The sequence below is a fragment of the Schistocerca piceifrons genome, chromosome X, assembly GCF_021461385.2.
Source record: "Schistocerca piceifrons isolate TAMUIC-IGC-003096 chromosome X, iqSchPice1.1, whole genome shotgun sequence".
NCBI lineage: Eukaryota > Metazoa > Arthropoda > Insecta > Orthoptera > Acrididae > Schistocerca > Schistocerca piceifrons.
In genome coordinates, this window is record NC_060149.1 from 603,305,627 (window position 1) to 603,327,068 (window position 21,442).

Here is a 21,442-nt window from a genome sequence, read left to right on the forward strand (position 1 = left end):
CCTGTCGGCATGGTGAAGAAGGTGTCGGGATTCACCTGACCATGCAAAGCTCTGACACTGCGCCAACGTCCAGTGCCGATGGGCACGTGCCCATTTCAGTTGCAGTTGACGATGTCGTTGTGTTAACATTGTCTCATGCCTGGGTCGCCACCTGCGGAGACACTGCGAGTTCAGACACACTTACAATCTGCCCAGCATTAAAGTCTGTTGATAGTTCCGCCACAACTCCCCGCATGTCCTGTTTTACTGGTCTGCCCGACATACGACGTCCGACATCTGTAATGAGGTGTGGTCGCCCAATCCTAGGGTGTCTAGACAGAGATCCACGTTCGTTTCGCCACGTATTGAAGACACTCACGACAGCAGTCTTCGACAGTCTAGACAGAACATGAGGACTATACACTCCTGGAAATTGAAATAAGAACACCGTGAATTCATTGTTCCAGGAAGGGGAAACTTTATTGACACATTCCTGGGGTCAGATACATCACATGATCACACTGACAGAACCACAGGCACATAGACACAGGCAACAGAGCATGCACAATGTCGGCACTAGTACAGTGTATATCCACCTTTCGCAGCAATGCAGGCTCCTATTCTCCCATGGAGACGATCGTAGAGATGCTGGATGTAGTCCTGTGGAACGGCTTGCCATGCCATTTCCACCTGGCGCCTCAGTTGGACCAGCGTTCGTGCTGGACGTGCAGACCGCGTGAGACAACGCTTCATCCAGTCCCAAACATGCTCAATGGGGGACAGATCCGGAGATCTTGCTAGCCAGGGTAGTTGACTTACACCTTCTAGAGCACGTTGGGTGGCACGGGATACATGCGGACGTGCATTGTCCTGTTGGAACAGCAAGTTCCCTTGCCGGTCTAGGAATGGTAGAACGATGGGTTCGATGACGGTTTGGATGTACCGTGCACTATTCAGTGTCCCCTCGACGATCACCAGTGGTGTACGGCCAGTGTAGGAGATCGCTCCCCACACTATGATGCCGGGTGTTGGCCCTGTGTGCCTCGGTCGTATGCAGTCCTGATTGTGGCGCTCACCTGCACGGCGCCAAACACGCATACGACCATCATTGGCACCAAGGCAGAAGCGACTCTCATCGCTGAAGACGACACGTCTCCATTCGTCCCTCCATTCACGCCTGTCGCGGCACCACTGGAGGCGGGCTGCACGATGTTGGGGCGTGAGCGGAAGACGCCCTAACGGTGTGCGGGACCGTAGCCCAGCTTCATGGAGACGGTTGCGAATGGTCCTCGCCGATACCCCAGGAGCAACAGCGTCCCTAATTTGCTGGGAAGTGGCGGTGCGGTCCCCTACGGCACTGCGTAGGATCCTACGGTCTTGGCGTGAATCCGTGCATCGCTGCGGTCCGGTCCCAGGTCGACGGGCACGTGCACCTTCCGCCGACCACTGGCGACAACATCGATGTACTGTGGAGACCTCACGCCCCACGTGTTGAGCAATTCGGCGGTACATCCACCCGGCCTCCCGCATGCCCACTATACGCCCTCGCTCAAAGTCCGTCAACTGCACATACGGTTCACGTCCACGCTGTCGCGGCATGCTACCAGTGTTAAAGACTGCGATGGAGCTCCGTATGCCACGGCAAACTGGCTGACACTGACGGCGGCGGTGCACAAATGCTGCGCAGCTAGCGCCATTCGACGGCCAACACCGCGGTTCCTGGTGTGTCCGCTGTGCCGTGCGTGTGATCATTGCTTGTACAGCCCTCTCGCAGTGTCCGGAGCAAGTATGGTGGGTCTGACACACCGGTGTCAATGTGTTCTTTTTTCCATTTCCAGGAGTGTACAATGAGCATATTTGAGTATTACAACCATACCTATAGATATACCAATATTCAAACGCATACGTGTAGGAGTAACACAGTGACATACATTCATAGGCACAGAGTTCCACAATCTGCTGATATGAACATGGGAATATAGTCAGTTGATGTTTCCATTGGTCTTCCCCTACTATTATGATTACCAAGAGCATTATACTGGCAGCACAGGCAGCTATATCGGGATGTCTGCGATGTTGGCCAACTCGTACAGAAATATAGACGCTGCTACATCGTTGGATGCTAGCAAGACTTTGGGGCTGGTTGGGAACTCATGACCAAGAGCCAACATATTACTGGCAAGGATACGTGTTGTGAGGATATTACAAGAATATGTGGTTTGGAATTTTTTATTCTCCGCAAACATAGAGAGTGGTGACGTTTGGTTTAACCAGATAGAGGTCTTTGTTGAACTTCCAATGATTAAATTTCAGCCGTGCTATACCTGTCATGAAGATCCTCGACATTTTCGTGTCATTATGCCATGGTACTCTTGGAATCGTGGGATGAATCTGTGCGTAGTAACTGCCCCTGGTTTTAGATATCCCCGATCATTCCCCTTGCTACGTCAGTGACAACCGCTTTCTGAACGATGGTATAATATCGGTGAGAGGACGTTTACCATATTTAAAAGTTCCGTGTACAGATTCTCGCTTGTGTCCGTAATCAAAATGTTTTCTTAGTACTGACTGGTACAAAATCATCGCTGTCTGCCGATCAGGACCTCACCCTACTCCTGTCGTAGCTCTAATGACACTCGAGGCTTTTCATATCCAATAATAATATGACGGATATGATGAACACATCTTAGTTTATCGTCGATAATCATCCAATATATTGTGTTGCTGTCGCGAATGGAATATTAACTGTCCCTGTTACATTTTTTGGGATGTGGAATCCTGTAGCAAGTAAAGATCACTATAGTAGACTTGCTATCAGATATTTTTAGACCACTTTCTGTTCACCACTCATGCAGACGAATGAGAGTGTTGTGCGTTTTCAGATGACTGTCTTCGCAATATTTGTATACGTCGTCTGCGTATTGTAATATTTCGATGTAACCGGGCAAGAGGTCATGGCAGTCTGCAGAATAGAGACTGAATAATAAGTGAGCCTAGACTGATCCATACCGGTGTCTCTAGTTCCCAGTGTAGTTCCGAGAGTATACTTGTGCGTTAAGAATAAGTAAGAAATTAGCTTACAATTGTAATAAAGGACTCAGTGACTGTAAGTCCTAAGATAGAAAGGAATTTAAAAAATTAGCCTGGAATAATGTTCTCACGCAGCTGACCACTGCAAGATATGAGAAAACGAATCCAATGGTACAGACGGGTAGAAGGTGCTTTAGGCCAAGTGAACCTTGAACCACGTAAGACTGCACCGGGCTTCCACTTTCGCATTACACGTGAAGTCCGTTCAGTGACGTTAAGTTTGACCACAATGCAGGCGGAAGAGTCAGCATATAGAAACTATGTTGCCAGTAAACTTTCTTTCACTTGCAACTTTAATTTAGTTAATGAACAAAAAGCGAAGTAGTGTCACAGGATACTTATTATTTCTCTTGTCTGGGCTGGAATTGTTAAGTATATTCGTTCTGAACTTTAATTCGACCTTGGATTTTCCCTTCCAGAGGATCTGATAACTTCCTACCAATACAGTTCTATAATATCTTTGTCCGCTCGAAATCCCGAACCCCTTAATGTCTCCACGTAAGGAGCGCATTTCGGTTCGATTTCTGGTGCAGAGCAATAATTTCCATCACACCTTTTCCAGCGCTGGCTTAAGCACACTTAACTGCTGGTGGAAAATAATTTGTATTTTTAACATTTCTTCATCCGTTGTCAATAATAACGATATGGAATGGTTCCAAATCTCAGTAAGAGACATAATCTTTCCACACATCATTTCAAGTTCATGCACACCACTCCTAAGTAGCTGTGAAAAAGAATTCGGTAGTCAACGTCTCTTCGTGTGTAGGCAGAAATAACACGTTCGGGGCTCGATTTCCAGTCAGAAATGAACTTTTAGTAACGTTACATGTAGTTCAGGCATGCGCTCATGTAGCTACTGGTGAAAGAATCCTGAACTTAACGTCCATTTTCCCTAGAAAACAACGGTGATAGATACCGGGTTCTAACTCGAGGAAGTCAAAAATTATTCATCCGTCTCGTCGTTTCTGTTTCAAACATGCCCTTATTGCTGAAAATTTTCGGTACCTATCATTTGATTGGGTTTAGTTAACAACTGTTTATTTAATGGGTGCAAATCCCAGACCCACTCATTGCTTTACATCATGTCATTTCAAGTCTGGTACTTGTGGGTGAAACTATATTTAATATCTTACTATTAAGTTAGTAGGGACAATATTTGCTGGATAAGAGCCCCGGTCATGTAATTTCAGGTTCAGTTTTCCCAACTGGCACTAGTTAAAAATGATGTACACCACGTCCATTTAAGCATAGTCAGCAATGAAGATCAGTCCTGTTTTCGAGTCCCAACCAGGCACGCATACTTTGCTTAGCGTGCCTTGCTTATGGACACTGGGTTTGAAACCCTATTAAGAACAAAACAGCTGGTGATATCTTATTAAATTTAAACATATGCTCAACTAGTTGCTTCTGATTCCTAATGTCACTTTGTTTTAGATAACAAGGGCAGCAGGTCACTTTCTATATGCGCATAGATCCATGTGCATCATGTTTACAGTGAAATTTCCAGTAATACATTGTTGTGGGTGAGGTAGCCGTAGAGCACTCGACGCTATTGACTGCTGTTTTCTGACTGGTTAGAGCACTAACCAGTTAGGGAAATGACGGTTAATAGGTGGTTTGGGAAACCTTATACAGATCAAGAATAATCCGAAACATAATCCACCTTTGGGAGCCCAGATGATCTTTAAAAAATCTCTTATTCGTAAAAAAAAAAGAAGTTGTGGGAAATCAGAATGATTCACGTCAATGAGTTACGGGCATTAGCTGGCATGGATTCTAATGAGACTGGTAACATTTTAGGAATGTCACTTGTTGTAGTAAATTTGAGATTACGCGTGTTAAGTAGCATCTCATCTCTAATAAGGTGTTTCCTGATGTTTGATATTTGTAGCGTTGTGTTATTTAGTTATGTCGGGAGTGCTCATACAGAGCATTTGTAGCGTTGTGTTATTTAGTTATATCGGGAGTGCTCATACAGAGCATTTTGTACACACAAGCAACTGTACTGAAAAGAGACTGGAGGACCCACAAGAAAGTTACAAAGAGCCCCCTGAGCAGGGATGAGTGGCTATTGGCTATGAGCCAAGATGGTCAGAGCGGTTGGTGGAGGTGAAGTGTGATCCCAGGTGGCTCCAGAGAAAGGCCGCTGCAAAGTAAAGAACTTCTTTATTGATGAGTCTGAACTGTGTAGTACACTGGGTCAATGTCTTGCTGGCTGCTGTATTCTAATAGGCAGGCTGATTGCACATCCCACGATGTTGATGCAGACACTCTGCCATACGCCAGCGGTCTTGTTACGTAAGACAGCATCGAGGCTTCCGTACAAGCGGTGTTATACTCGCCGATACTGTAACTGCTGAGGTCCCGGGCGGCGCGTCGGCTTCGTCACGGCGGGGCAAGCCCACTGTAATGAGGCAGTTGTACCACGATGACTGAAGTTGGCTTATGGGCACGGGGAGCGACCCGCAGCCCTTACAGAATTGGACGTGCTACTCGAGTATACGTGGGACGGCCTGCTGCGCCGTAGCACTAGGTCTGGAAGGGACTTAGTGAATATAGCTGTTGCCCAGCCGCGGGCTCAAACCGGTGACTCCTACTCATCATTCCATGTGACAACCTCGCCTGTCACAACCCCATCGACATGGCAGAGCTGTGAGAGTCATTATAATTTCGTTACGACACGTCCAATACCTATTCTTGGCAGTGACGCGCTTGTTGTAAATATACGCCACTATCTGTCACGTGTGATAAACACCAATGCCACTGCCAGTTTGGAAACCTGTCTGGTCACTTGCTGAAAGGTTTCGTGCAGTACCGCGGAGTCCTTTGTCTAAGCAGCATAAGCTGGCTAGCAACGTTGTATTGCCGTTCTTGAATACTATAACAAGACCCTACTCTCGCCTGGTGTCACTGCAACTGCAACACACCGTTCATGCACACAGTATTACGCACGTATACTGTATATTCGGTGTTGTCCATTACCCCACACTACAAACAGGACCGGGTCCAATCGATTTGACCAAGAACCAGTTTCGTATCATACTTTATGTTTGTAAAAGATACAGAGAAACTGTGACCACAAAATTTGGTGTCGTACCGATTTGGGTTAGATGCCGAATCCAATCATACACTGAGGTGACGAAAGTCATGCGGTATTTCTAATATCGTGTGGGACCTCCTCTTGCCCGACGTTGTGCAGAAATTCGACGAGGCGTCTACTCAATAAGTCGTTGGAAGTCTCCTGCAGAGATATTGAGGCATGCTGCCTCTACAGCCGCCCATAATTGCGAAAGTGTTGTCGGTGCAGGATTTTGCGCGTAAACGGATCTGTTGATTATGTCCTATAAATATTCGATGGGATTTATTCGGGCAATCTGGATGACCAAATCATTCGCTCGAATTGTCCAGAACGTTCATCAAACCGATCGTGACTCAGTAACATGGCGCATTGTCATCCATAAAAATTCCATCGTTGTTTTAGAATGGCTGCAAATGGTCTGCTCCAGTCCATGGTCGGTTCAGCATGACCAGAGGGCCCAGTAAATTCCGGGTAAACACAGCCGACACCATTATGGAACCACCAACAACTTGCACAGTGCCTTGTTGGCAACCTAGGTCCATGGCTTCTTGGGGTCTGCAACACACTCGAACCCTACGATCAACTTTTACCAACTGAAATCGGGATTCATCTGATCAGCCCACGGTTTTGCAGTTGTCTAGAGTCCTACCGATATAGTCACAAGCCCATCTGAGTCGTTGTAGGCAATGTCGTGCTGTTAGCAAAGGGAATCGTGTCTTTCATCCACTGCCATACCCTATTAACGCCAGATTTCGGCAAACTGTCCTAATAGAATGGCCTCGTACGTCCCACTTCGACTTCTAGTGTTATTTCACATAGAGCTGCTTGTCTGTTGTTACTGACAGCTCTACACAAACGCCGCTGCTGTCCATAGTTAAGTGAACGCCGTCGACCACTGCATTGTCTGTGGAGAGAGGTAGTACTTGACATTTATATTCTCAGCACAGTCTCAACACACTGAATTCCGGAGTATTGAATTCCCTAACGATTTCCGAAATGGAATATCCCATGCGACTAGCTCGAACTTTCATATCGCGTTCAAAGTCTGTTCATTCCCGTCGTGCTGCCATATTACGTCGGAAACTTTTCCGCATGAATCACCTAAGTATAAATGACAGCTCCGCCAATGCGCCGCCCTTTTATACCATGTGTAGGTTGTCACCTGCATCTGCACATATCGCTATCCCATGACTTTTGTCACCTCAGTGTAGTTAGTATTCTGCATATTGCTACTGCACTTGCACTGAAGAGCCAAAGAAACTGGTACACTTGCCTAACATCCTGTAGGGCCCCGCGAGCACGCAGAAGTGCCACAGCACGACGTGACATGGACTCGACTAATGTCTGAAGTGGTGCTGGAGGGAATTAACACCACGACTCCTGCAGAGCTGTCCATAAATCCGTCAGAGCACGAGAGGGTGGAGATCTCTTCTGAAAAGTACGCTTCAAGACATCCAACATATGCTCAATAATGTTCATGTCTGGGGAGTCTGGTGACCAGCGGAAGAGATTAAACTCAGAAGAGTGTTCCTGGGGCAACTCTGTAGCAATTCTGGACGTGTGAGGTGACGCATTGTCCTACCGGAATTACCCTAGTCAGTCGGAATGCACAATGAACATGAATGGATGCAGGTGATCAGATACGATACTTACGTATGTGTCACCTGTCAGAGTTGTATCGACACGTATCAAGGGTCCCATATAACTCTAACTACACATGCTCCACCAGGTTGAACAGCCCCCTGCTGACATGCAGGGTCCATGGATTGATGGAGTTGTCTGCATATCCGTACACGTCTATCCACTCGATACAATTCGAAACGACACTCGTCCGACTAGACAGCATGTTTCCAGTTATCAACAGTTCAATGTCGGTGTTGACGGACCCACGCTAGGCATAAAGCTTTGTGACAAGCAGTCATCACGGGTACACGAGTGGGCCTTCGGCTCCGAAAGCTCCTATCGATAATGTTTCGTTGAATTCTTCGCACGCTGACACTTGTTGATGGTCCAGTATTGAAATCTGCAGCAGTTTGCAGCAGAGGTACACTTCTGTCCCGTTGAACGACTCTCTTGAGTCGTTGCTGGTCCCGTTGTTGCAAGACCTTTCTCCGACCGCAGAGATGTAGGAGATTTGATGTTTTACCTGATTCCTGATATTCACGGTGCACTCGTGAAATGGTTGTACGGGAAAATCCTCACTTCTTCCCTACTTCGGAGATGCTGTGTCCCATAGTTCGTGCGCAGACTATAACACCACGTTCAAACTCATTTAAATCTTGAAAACCTGCCATTGTATCAGCAGTAACCGAGTTAACAACTGCGACAGACATTTGCTGTCTGATAGAGGCGTCGGCCTCCGCAGCGTCGTATTCTGCCTGTGTTGGAATACGCATGCCTATACCAGTTTCTTATCGCTTCAGCGTATGAGTCTATTTGTCACATTTTTTTTGCCCTTCTGATAATTGTAACCTTCGCAGATCGTCCCGTTGCCTCCTTTCCTCTTAACCATAAATTTACATTTTATACCGTATTCACACTAAAAAGTAGCACTTTCACTCTCTCTTGTGCTCGAGAAATCCAGTCCACGTGATTTTCGACTATGAATGGTTTATGGTGATAGCCAGCTCTCTGCTTCAGAAAATAAGCACTAAGCACTGCGGAGTTAGAGCAGCTGTGGAACTTGTTAGTACAGTAGTCAAAATTTCTGTCACATGTCACTGTCCTTCTCTTAAAGGCTCTATATGCTTAATCCGGTGCTCGGCTGAAATGCGCCTTTCATGCATAGCAATAAATAGATCCATGGAATGCATTAGATCCAGTTGTAAAGTTTGATTTAGATATGTTAATTTGGAGTTGGTTGATGAGAATATAATTTAATTTATACAATGCAAATGTCAAAGAAAAATTTAAAAAAAGAAAAGAAAATGTAACACAATGAGCGTGGTTAAGAATAAGACTCAGAAGCATCCGACCCACCTTACATTTCAAGCGGTGGGTTACTCTGTACCGATAATTAAATAAATAAATTTGGAGCTGGCAATAATTCCAAAGATACATTTGGCCAATGCAACTGTGGATATGGTATATTCCAGTTACATGATCCCCGTAATCGCGGCCGGCAGATGAATCTTTGACCCTGTAATGACTCATGTAGTCCCGTTGATTAATAACCCACTTCCCTTAAGTTAAATCCGACTGATAGTTATATTAGGTCATTTTTGCTTGTACGTAAACTTTTTTTTACGGTATAAATACGAGGGATAATCAGTAGGTGTAGCTTACCATAGGTTACTGTTTAAATCTCTAATAATATTCACTAAACAGCCCCTAGCAGTTTACTGTGTAGGTCACTATTTCTTTCTTTAGTATTTACTCGATAGACAGCAGCAGGAAAATAAGCACGAGATCTAGCTTCTACCATAAATTTTTATTGTTTTTCATTGTTCAGCGTCCTTTCTGCCAAGTAGAGTGTAGCTGTTAACCTTGTGTGGCAGTAGGTTTTCTTAAGTTTCTTATAGTAAACCACATATTAACTAGATGTAAAGGGACTCTGTCTGTTGTGTGCGGATGCAGGAGGAGTTGGCCACAGTCCAAACGAAGCTGGAAGCTTTGTTGGCCACAGACAACAGGCTCCAGAGTGCCAAATTGAGGGGTGCAGCCAGCCGCAGGTTGTTGCACATGTCGACACCAACGATGCCAGTCGTCGGGGTTCCTAGGAATTCCTTGACAGCTGGCTAAACTGGTGAAGGCGGTCTCCATCTCTCGAGGATTGAAAGCCAAGCTGACGATTTGCAGCATCGTACCCAGGGTGAACCGGGGTCCTCTGGTTTGGAGTCGAGTGGAGAACCTAAACAAGAAACTACGTCGTCTCTGTGACGACAATGGTTGTAGGTTCCTCGACCTACATTATGGGTTGGAAGGTTGTAGGACGCCCTTCGATAGATCAGGGGTGCACTACACACAGGAAGCAGCTACATGGGTAGCACAGTACTTGGGGCATCATCATAATTTTTTTAAATTTTTTTTTTATTTTTTTTATTTTTTTTTTAGATTAGGTCCCTCCCCACGGGAAACAAACCGTTAGCCTGAAAAATTACCAGTTCATGACACTCATGTGGGTGTGTCAACTGAAAAAATTGTTAGTTAGCCTAAACAGGTCTTTCCAAAGAGTTTAAATATGCTAAATCTCATGTCAGTAAGTTGTCGAAGTGTCTGTAGCGAGATCCTCGTGTTGCCCTCAGAAATAAATCAGTAGTAATGTCAATATTGCATCAGGTACCGAAAGCTGGTTGAAACCAGACATAACTATCACTGAAATTTTGAAGTCGAATTGGACAATGTTTTGTAAGGATAGGCCTGATGCTGTGGGAGGTTGTGTGTTCATTGCAGTTAAAAGCTGTTTAAACGCATTTGTGATCGATACTGAGTCGGACTGTGAAATACTCTCGATAAAGCCGTCATTCAGACAAGATGTGACCTTTGTATTAAGGTGTTTTTACAGACCACCAGCATCCACAACAAACGTCGCAAAACGTTTCAGGGAAAGTCTTGAGTACATAGGAAATAAATATCCAAATTATCCATTAGTTACAGGTGGAGACTTTAATCTGGCGTCCATTGACAGGGAAAATTACACGTTTACCACAGAGGGCAGAAGCAAAGACTCGTGAGAAGTTATTCTAGGAGCGCCCTCAACATACGACCTTGAGCAGTTGGTTATAACACCAACTCGAGATGGGAACATTTTAGATATCTTGGCGACAAACAGACCTGATCTTTTTGAGGAAGTTGGTCGATGGACGGGTACAAGTCCAGATGGTGCGAATGAGTGACGGAAGCGAGGTGGAAGCCCAGGAGTTTGCAGAGAATGGCAGTTTTAAAGTTAACAAGTTCATTATTAAAGCATTTGCTCTCTCTGCAGTCTACCATGTCAGTGGCCAGCTGGCTGCTGAGTTCTGCTGGGCTGTCTGCTTTCCCACCCCACGATGTTGACGCAAAGTCTCCGCCGTATGATAGCAACCTCGTTATGTTACCCAGCAGTGAAACGTCCGTGACAGTGGCGTGTAAACTCGACGAGTCCGTATCTGCTGTGGTCCTGGGTAGCACCTCGGCTGTGTCATGGTGGGGAGAAATGGTTCAAATGGCTCTGAGCATTGTCGTACTTAATATCTGAGGTCATCAGTCCCCTAGACTTCGAATTACTTAATCCTAACTAAACTAAGGACATCACACACATCCATGCACGAGGCAGGATTCGAACCTGCGACCGTATCAGCAGCGCGGTTCCGGACTGAAGCACCTAGAACCGCTCCGTCACAACGGCCAGCTCATGGTGGAGAGAGCCCATCGCGATGAGGCTCTGCTCCTGCAATGGCAGAAGTCGGCCGTTGCGCGCGGGGAGCAACCTCCTTCCCCCAAAGCAAGAGCTGGATTTGCTGCTGGTGTATATCTTTAATAGCCTGCTGCATCGTGGCACGTAGTCCGGGAGGTACTAAGCACGTAGAGATGTTGCCCTGTTGTGGCCTCAAACTGGTAGCTTCTTTTGGTAGTTCCATGTGGTAGCTCAGCCGCTACGTCCTAGTAGAGCTGCAATCCTGAGAATAATTTCGTTACATAATGTCCCGTACTTATAGCCGACAGCAGTGAATTTGCGCAAAAATGCAGCTACCAGTCACGTATCCCAAAACATCACTGCCAATCTGGAAATCTGCTTGCCCCTTGGTGCAGAAGTTTTTGCAGTAACACTGAGTCCGCTGTTCCAGCAAATTAACCTATCTCGCAACAATGCGTCGACCTTGTTGAATTATTACTCTAAGAAAATCTCGCCCTTGCCTGTTATCGGTGTGGCTGCAACAAACCGCACGGGGTCACACTGATTTGTACATATATGGTCAGTGGGCTACAGATACATTATGTTGGCTGCATAATAATCAGGCGGAGCACAATTCAGATCGTTCAGACACTTTTGAGCATGATAGTTCCTCGTCCATGGGTTCATTGAATGAAATGGAGCAGCGGCACAATTATCCCATGCTGAGCTCTTCCAGCAGCGACAGCAACGACAGTGACATATTTGGTTTTTCTTTGTAAATTAGTGCTACAAGGAACTTGGTTTTTTGATGCTTGTATACTACAAGCTTTTTCACTGTCCTGAAGGTATGTCCACAGAGACGAAGGTAATAGAGATAAATAATCTAATATGCCATAGTTTCTTTATTACTATAACGGTGTGTTGCGGGAGGGAGTGGGCGAGTGTCCGCTGGAAGTAGGTGGAGGGGTGGGTGATAAATGCAGTCAGTCAGCTGATAGAACCCCAAATCGTCGATCAGACGTACTTAGTTTAGCTGAACAGAGAGACTGTGTCCAACGGGGTATGATTCTCGGACCTGAGCGTGCCGATACGGACACGCCGCTTTAGCTGTTGTTCGTGGAGAGTAGCGGGCATCTCTGCTACCACTGCTCGGCAGTGACCAAGTGATCAGTGACAAACGGCGACGAGGCCCCTCTAAACAGTTTGTCGACAGTAGATCGATATCTCTTAAACTGGTATCGAGAGCATATACTGGGGTACATCCTGTCGTTTCCATACTTGGGTGGGGGTAGTAAATATGTCTCCCTCCACGATTTTGGGAATATTTGCGTCAGTCAAAGTGAATTAAAACGCTGTGGGAGGATATCCTTTCATTCAGTTTACAAGTGTTACTGGATTTGGTTGTGACTGAGCTCAGTCTCGTGAACCCCAGACAGTGCCGAATCTTGGTTCCACGTCAGTGAAAATTAAATGTCGTGTGGCTAAGGCCCCCCGTCGGGTAGACCGTTCGCCTGGTGCAGGTCTTTCGATTTGACGCCACTTCGGCGACCTGCACGTCGATGGGGATGAAATGATGATGATTAGGACAACACAACACCCAGTTCCTGAGCGGAGAAAATCTCCGACCCAGCCGGGAATCGAACCCAGGACCTTAGGATTGACTCAGAACTTCTGGTTCTGCAGTCCATTCTACGTCTCTCCATGGTTGCACAGTAGAAACGGATTGCTGAATACTAGGTATCGGTGAACTTAGCCGTTGCAGTGCTATAGGGACTGTCGGGGCGATCAGCCCATATGTTGCTGGGACACACGTCTTCTTCAGCAATGATGCTATAGAGTACCGCCTATTTTTACTGGATATCTTATTGATGGTATTCCATACATTTAACTGAAGTAAGTGTAAGGGATGATAAGGCCCACAAACATTTGCTGAGACCTTTCTTTGATCTCTTAAACTGCACATTGAGCTTTTCATCTCACAGTCTGACAGGCGCAGAGGTCCGTCTCTAATAACCTCGATGTTGACGGGACGTCAAATACAGTATTCCTTCCTTCCTTCCAGGCGCAGAGGTTTCTGTAGTTTGTTTCATTGAAACGGTCGCTGTGATGTATGCGAGACCCGGGTTATTGATTAGAGAATGCCTCAGACTCGGCCAGCTGATTCGGCTGATATTTGGCAGATCGCATGTGTACGACCTAAAATGGAGAACTCCAATGTATTTTGGGTCAACACAACCGTCACCCTCCCATTTTTGCGAAAACCTCCTCTATAGTACATGAGGCGCAATCGATTCAAAATCAAAAAACTCCGTAGATAATTGAAGGCTGAGCACTTTTGATTACAGTGTATGGGGTCCACACACCCATATTTTCTTAACCATCGAAGAAAGGAAGTTCTTTGACTGCGTATTATGTACCCATAAGTTAAACGCTGTGCCATGAAAGCGCCACTGGCGTAGAGACCAAATCGTTTGGCTTAGGAAGAGTCACCTGGTTTCTGTTTCCAAATGCACTAATTTTTTACATTTGTATTTGATTCCATTTTGCATTTGGTAGGAATAGGAGGGTTAATAAGGTAAGTACATCAACAAGAAATAGTAACATGGTATGCAAATTAATTCTTCAAACGATCTGAATCAGTAAAAAGTTAACTCTTAAGCTACGTTACATGAAAATAATTCCGAAAAGAGTGCTTTGAAGGCCAACATTCGAAATTCTTTGTCGAGTTAGGGAGAAAGGCGAACCCTTGTCGGAGTTAGTATTATACATAAAATAACGCATTTGTACACGGCGTAATATGCCGTCACAGTATCTGGAAGAATCTTGCCTAAAGTTCTTATGTACTTATTAGGAACAAATGATTAATTTGGTTCTTGTGGAACAGAAGAGGTCATTTGTTTAATCGGATTGTTAAAAAAATGTTCACGACACTTTCTCCAAATCCGGTAAACTAGTAAATTATATTTAAAAAGTATATCTTTGGATCATTTTAATACCGTACGTTTCTGATAAGAAGTTTGACCTGTTAATGGGTTCCTGGGGTGGGAAAACTAATACTGTAATGTATAATAGCATGTTTATAGACGGCGAGGGTCAACTGACATGCACGTTAGAAGTAATACCACCAAACTGCACACCTGTGTGCGACCAACGTGATGTTTATTTCTATCTACAAGTAAAATACTTTGTTTCAAGGCTTCAAAATTGTAATCCGCTTTTGGAAAAATAGTGGTAATTCCACAAACATGTGGATACAACAAAGATTCCCAGCATAACTAATAATCAAATTTCGGCAGCTATTATTCAGGCAATGTATGCGTTGTATGAATCAAAATTAATTCCCGAAAAATAAATAACTTTAAATATGAGCCAAATATGTTTTCTGCCTAATCTTCGAAAGGAACGAGGTAATTGCGAAAAGATTGCATTCATTCGATGTTCTTTTTGTCGCGAATTATGTGCTATGAATTATTATGTGACAAGTGCTATCCATCCAGTTGCTTGAATGTAATGGAGGACATTTAACAGAGTGAGTGAAAGAACCTTCGTAAACCGACCAGAATGAAAATTTTTATTTCTTTATTAATCTTAGTTGTTTCAGAAATTTATTTGCCTATCTTGCATTATTTTTTATATATTTACTTACGTTATTAACAATCGTATCCCTACTAATTTTGAAACGGAAGGAAATACAAATGAAAAAAACATGCACGTGCCAGTCACACACTCGCTCACTGCTCGCCAGGCAAATGCCGTGGTCGCTACTCCTGCTGCTCTTTCGTAGCATCAAAACATTTTTCTTTCCTCGATTTCTAGGAGAACATGAGATTTTGAACCCTATATATTATGATGAACAGTACTCAGTTTTCAATAATCTATCGATTCCAACAATACTGAGTCGACTGTACATCGTTAACCTTAGTGTTGATTGTCTCAAAATACAGGGGAGTGTTGAGCTAAAATAGTAGCCTTAGACTCATTCATTTCAGGTTCTACACAAGCGACCTGCCAAATACAGGCGAATCGGTTGTCAGTGTCTGAGGCCTTCCCCATGTGAGTGGCACTCATGAGTATTGTAACAAAGGGAGAATGAGGACTGCTTGCATTGCTACCAAATTTCAGAATAGCCTGCACTGCTGCCCCTCACCTTGAAACATCTTAGTCCCTTCTAAAAAAACTGAGTGAGGTATAAATGGTGAGCAACTGAAAAATGGAATAATGGAGCAATTATCCTGTTCGTTATGGGTATGGAAAGGGGCTTGCCTGGATGCCTGATTCTTCTAATATGGTTTATCTCATTTTTTACCCAATAATTGTAATTTTTTCGTAATTATTCACCCTTACAGTTTATTACCCTATTAATGTAACATATGACTCAGAAAGACGCAAGATACGGGAAGTGTTTTACGATACCAGGCTTAAAAATTAAAGCAATTAGGGATTATTTTTCAGGGCATGTATGTGCAGTTTTGTATTGAAAACATGCTGTAGACATCACAAGTGCTACGGTAAGTATAAAATGCAGCACATTTATCAGTTACTGTCACGGTTTACTGTCACAGTGGACATAACACATGCAGAGGTGGAGGGAAATTCAGTAAATTCCAGACAGTTTGCTTGTTTAAACAATTATAAAAGTTTTATCGCAGTTGTTAAAAACAATGTAAGTATTAGTACTGCTTACAAACGAACATGTAGATTATAGTAAATAATTGACTGAGCCATTACAGCTGAATGTAACAGGATTAAAAACTAGTGTTTGTTGCATGCGTTGATGGCCCAAGGGATGTCGACCAGCCTTGCGGCGTCGTACGGACGCAATATGAAAGGGTGTGTAATCAGCAACTGGTATCCTTGCCTTTTTACTGACATCACAGACAATGGAGCCGGTACTTCTGATTCAAGTTACTACTAAGTTGAAATCACAGTGCTGAGTGCACCCAGTACCTATACTCCCACCAAGCTACGTTCGTTGGCAGTAAAGGGAATCGAACGTGGGTCCTTCTCTTGGCAGCAATCCATGCTGACCACTTAGATACGGAGGAAACCATATAATAGGATAAGATCGGTACAGATGAATATTTATTTTAAACAAGTATCACTACTTTTCCACAGCCCCCGCTGTGCCTTCGAGAAGTCTCTGTGCCCCAGTCACCTCATAGTACTGGGCCTGCAGGGTCCGACTGTTGACCTTCAGCGTAAATAAGTTAACTTCTACCCATAAACAAGCGAACAAAGACATTACTGTTAGATTACGCTATTTTGCAATAAGACACAGGAAATGGAAAAAAAAGTAAAATACCTCGGAGGGAGCTGATACAGTTGTATGGAGTAATTGTTGGTGGAATTTGGGGACTTGTTTAATCATCATAGCCTGTCTCTGGAGACACCCATAACGCACAACAGAATTCCGACGGGAGATGCGCCAGCTGTGTATCAGAAACAGAATACAGTCCCCATCATTTACAACCGATTATGGAAGAATTCATCACCCTGCAACTGAATGATGGCGTAAAAGAGGAGAGTATTACTCCTTGCTGAGCTGCTATCGTCATTGGATCAAAGAAGTCATTAAACAGTACAAAGCGGGGATTTTGTTGTGACTATTGCTACTTAAGTAGTAGAAAAATGACAGAAGAATATCCCCAACCTAAAATTACAGAAACTTCGGATAATTTATGGCTGTTTAAGTACTTTTCCACATCAGACATAATGAGTTGGCAGCATAAACTACAATAAGCGCCAGAGGACGTACATACGGTTTAATTTCCCTACTAATACTTATCAGTTAGACGAATATGACACTAAATACTTAGCCACTCAACGAATGTCGCACTACAATAATTGGGGACTGTTCTATCGAATGGGTACGTTCAAAATTATTTTATTCATAAGGGGAAACAAACCAACACTTCTTACCGACACTGAGTGTCACGTTAATGACATAATGATCAGCGTTTGTTTGGGTCGACTCCAGTTACACACTGCGCCGGCCGTAGTGGCCGAGCGGTTCTAGGCGCTTCAGACTGGAACCGCGCGACCGCTACGGTCGCAGGTTCGAATCCTGCCTCGGGCATGGATGTGTGTGATGTCCTTAGGTTAGTTAGGTTTAAGTAGTTCTAAGTTCTAGGGGACTGATGACGTCAGAAGTTAAGTCCCATAGTGCTCAGAGCCATTTGAACCAAAACAGCTGTAGTCCGCATTAGGTCGGAAGGAGAGAAAAGCTGACACAGCTTTGTGAAGACGTCAAGTAAGACTTTTCTCACAATGACAATTGTCTAACGACAAGAGCATTTAAACTGATTGCAGTAACGGTCCTTTATTGAGATTTAGACTGTATTATAAGCAAAAATTTAATACACAATTAACTTCAAATACAAATCGAAATCATTTTATTTGCTTCACAAGTGCTTCTGCTCCATCGAGTTTTTGTAAGTTTTGTGTAATGCGTGTATATGGTTGTATCTGACTGTACTAAAAAGAATTACTGGTAGATAAGGCTATTGGAAAAGACTGCTGCAAAAATGGTCTGTATGTTGTCACATTTTTCACTGTAAACGGGCATTGTATGTGTAAACTTTCTCGCTCAACACTACAGTCCAAGATTGCATTTATAATCCATTCAATAACTAAACAGTAAACCATCTTCTACGAATAACTCGAGGGGATGCAAACCGATAACGTCGAAAATCACCGATATCTCAATATCTAATCCTCTCTGGAATTTTAAGGTATTTTCCTACTCGTGCCTTGAACATGACAGTAGTTCCCAGAATGAGATTTTCATTCCGCAGCGCAGTGTGCGCTGGTATGAAACTTCCTGGCAGATTAAAACTGTGCGCCGGACCGAGACTCGAACTCGGGACCTTTGCCTTTCGCGGGCAATTGCTCTACCAACCTCCTTTCTTTCAGGAGTGCTAGTTCTGCAAGGTTCGCAGGAGAGCTTCTGTTAAGTTTGGAAGGTAGGAGACGAGGTACTGGCAGAAGTAAAGCTGTGGGGACGGGGCGTGAGTCGTGCTTGGGTAGCTCAGTTGGTAGAGCACTTGCCCGCGAAAGGCAAAGGTCCCGAGTTCGAGTCTCGGTCCGGCGCACAGTTTTAATCTGCTAGGAAGTTTCATGACAGTAGTTAATCCAGTGGAAATATTTGAGTTGTTGACGTATTTATACAGCTGCATTTTCATGAGTTACTAGAGCATACCATACGCTGGGAAATACTTAACTTCGCCTTGGGCAATATATTAAAATTTATAGCCTGCATACATCATAGGGTACAATTTCCAGTCAATAACGGCTAGGATGTTCTCATATATTATTTATGCAAGTTATACGTCGACCAACACATATTTAAACAATGAGACTTTAAAACCAAGAGATATTGTTTCTTTGTTTTATTCGAAAGTCTACATCGTAACTCCATCGTCACTACTACCGGAGTCTGTGTCCGAACCATCTTACCGTAAATTTACGATAATAGGTTCCAGGTTTATATTCATCTTAACCTCCTATTAAAGTCATTCTCCTGAAGTTTTTCAGCATGTCACCCAGACTGTGCCTACACTTAAGGGGGGGGGGGGGGGAGGGGGGGGAGGGGTGTTGGGATGTTGTCTATTGCTAATATGCACAAGCGATTCTGTGCCTGTTATCTTGAATGTGTTGCTCTTTTCTCCCACATAGCCTTTAACCTTTGCACAAATCAGTACCACAGGATTATACTAAAAGTGATGTGTGGGTAAACGCCATATTGTCAAATTGTGAGACCACATTCACGCGCAAGAAAGTGACATTTGTATCCTGTGTCGCGTCAGCCGCATAAATGAACGAGCTACAGCAGTTCGCCACGAGTCTGGTTTATACTGTGTGGAATATTTTTATTTTTAAGTCACTGTACAACATCCGCTTTCCTGGTGTTTGTACGTGATGTTTCCTCTGTAACAATTGAATGATAACTGTCATGGTAGTTCGAACCAAGGTATGGCTAGATTGGTTCAGTGAAAAACTTCATGAAAATGACAGCGTTTATTTCCGAGTGGTAGTCACTGCTGTTTTTCTTACTTTCAGGAACAAAACCAGAAGAAGGGCCGGCATGTACAATAATTATCCGAGAACCTATTGCTATGAGAACTCTAAAATCGCCAGTACCACCACTCATTTTCCATGAGGTATTCCTGGACTGGTTATGTCACTTCTTTCAACCAAAAACGGTCTTAACATATTTGAAACCGATGTCTTTAAAATTTCTGTACATTGACGAAGCGTTACCTTTGAAGTTAATTTTCTCATGCATAAATGTAACAACTTTTTGTCACGTCAGGTATTCACCATTCACATGCAGCGCTTTAAAACATCATTGTCAAAAAGGTTTTGTGTTACAGGTTTCTTGCGATGTCGATGCTCTACAAGCGACATGAAATCATCTTTTCCTAAGGCTTTTACAGCTCTGATACTTTCATTTGCAGTTCTCTTGCCGAAACCACGTGCTTCTGCAATCCTTTCTTGTCTTCAAATGTCAGCTTCGCAAGGCCTGCTTTCAAATTCACGTTTAAAGTTATAAATGCGGCAAAATAATGTCCCTCGGCTACTTGTGGAGCACTTTACGTTTACAGCCGTCATATGACTTTTATTGTCGCAATAAAATATTTACTGACACGCATCTACAGCTACAATGCTGCAAGGAAACAACAACATCGACAGCTGAATGAATAATTTTGCTATCGCGAAATAGGGCAACATGCAGCATGCAGGAGAGAGAGTCTCGCCGTCTGGCTGTAACTCGCGGCCAGCCGCTCAAAAAGATAGTGAATCTTATGACAGCGCTTAATGGAGAGTGATGCGCAGAACGGTTGAAAACTGAGCCTTCCTACACGACGCGGACTTGAGTCCAGCAACCTCTGAGTCACTCCTCCTTGCATGTAGGCCAATACAGTAAAATCAGCCGGGTGCAGGACGGGATGTGGTGATGTTCAGAAGCGAAGGGCAGTGCTGGTGGAAACGAAGCAATCATGTCTGGCAGAGAGCATCTCACTTGAGGGTTTCGGATGGCAGGAAAGCCGTCAGCAAATGCATATACATATGTGGCGTCATTCAGTAGTGATGGAACAGTAATGCATTTCTTCAAATAATGATCCAGCTAGACCCATCCTATCCTACTACATACATCTATAATTGCTCAGTTTCGTATTCTCGAAGATCTACATATGTATTTGTAAGCAAAGATCAAAGTTATAACTGTTTACAACATTGCAATAAATAAAGTCTGCAATTGTTTTAACAAGGAAAAATTTGGCATTTTTTGAATTTCCTGCTGTTTTTGTATCAGGTTATGCCTACTGTGATTATTGAAAATAAAAGTAATTGTTAACTATCTCGTGTGTTATACTCAGCATAATGATATCTGCAGTGTGCTTTTTAACACAATACTCGTGTATACATGTCCTGAAAAAATAGTCCCATATTTTTAATATTCTTAAATGTGACATCACACAACAATATACGTATTCAGCATCCTAGCAGCCATTTTTGAACCATGAATTATAACAATTTGGGAATAAATTATAATAAATTAGTATCATAAATTACACAAACTGAGTAAAAAATTTCACTAATTGAGTTCTAAATTAGAACCCACATCTTGGAAAAAACTGTCAACGATGCAGGCTGTCTCCATATGATGATATCCCCATCACCCAATTTAGAATTTTTCTCCGTGTAATTTATATTTAACTTAATTGGCCAGGAAGGGTGTACGAGGGGGAGGGAGATCTGGCAACAATACAGATTGTTCTGAAACCTGGCACCAAAGCAGCATCTATTGAAGTATGGCAACAATGCTAGCTGTCCTCATATTCCCTCTGTTGAAATAGTATCAAATGGTTCGAATGACTCTGAGCAATATGGGACATCACGTATGAGGTCATCAGTCCCCTAGAACTTAGAACTTCTTACACCTAACTAACCTAAGGACATCACACACATCCATGCCC

General features: G+C 43.8%; 1 non-coding gene across 1 annotated transcript; it reads left to right on the forward strand.

The window, feature by feature from the left end:
* The first annotated feature begins 18,478 nt into the window (after window positions 1-18,478).
* Trnas-cga lies at window positions 18,479-18,553 on the forward strand. Its single transcript has one exon. It is a non-coding gene; the product is annotated as a tRNA-Ser (tRNA).
* The last annotated feature ends 2,889 nt before the right edge of the window (window positions 18,554-21,442 follow it).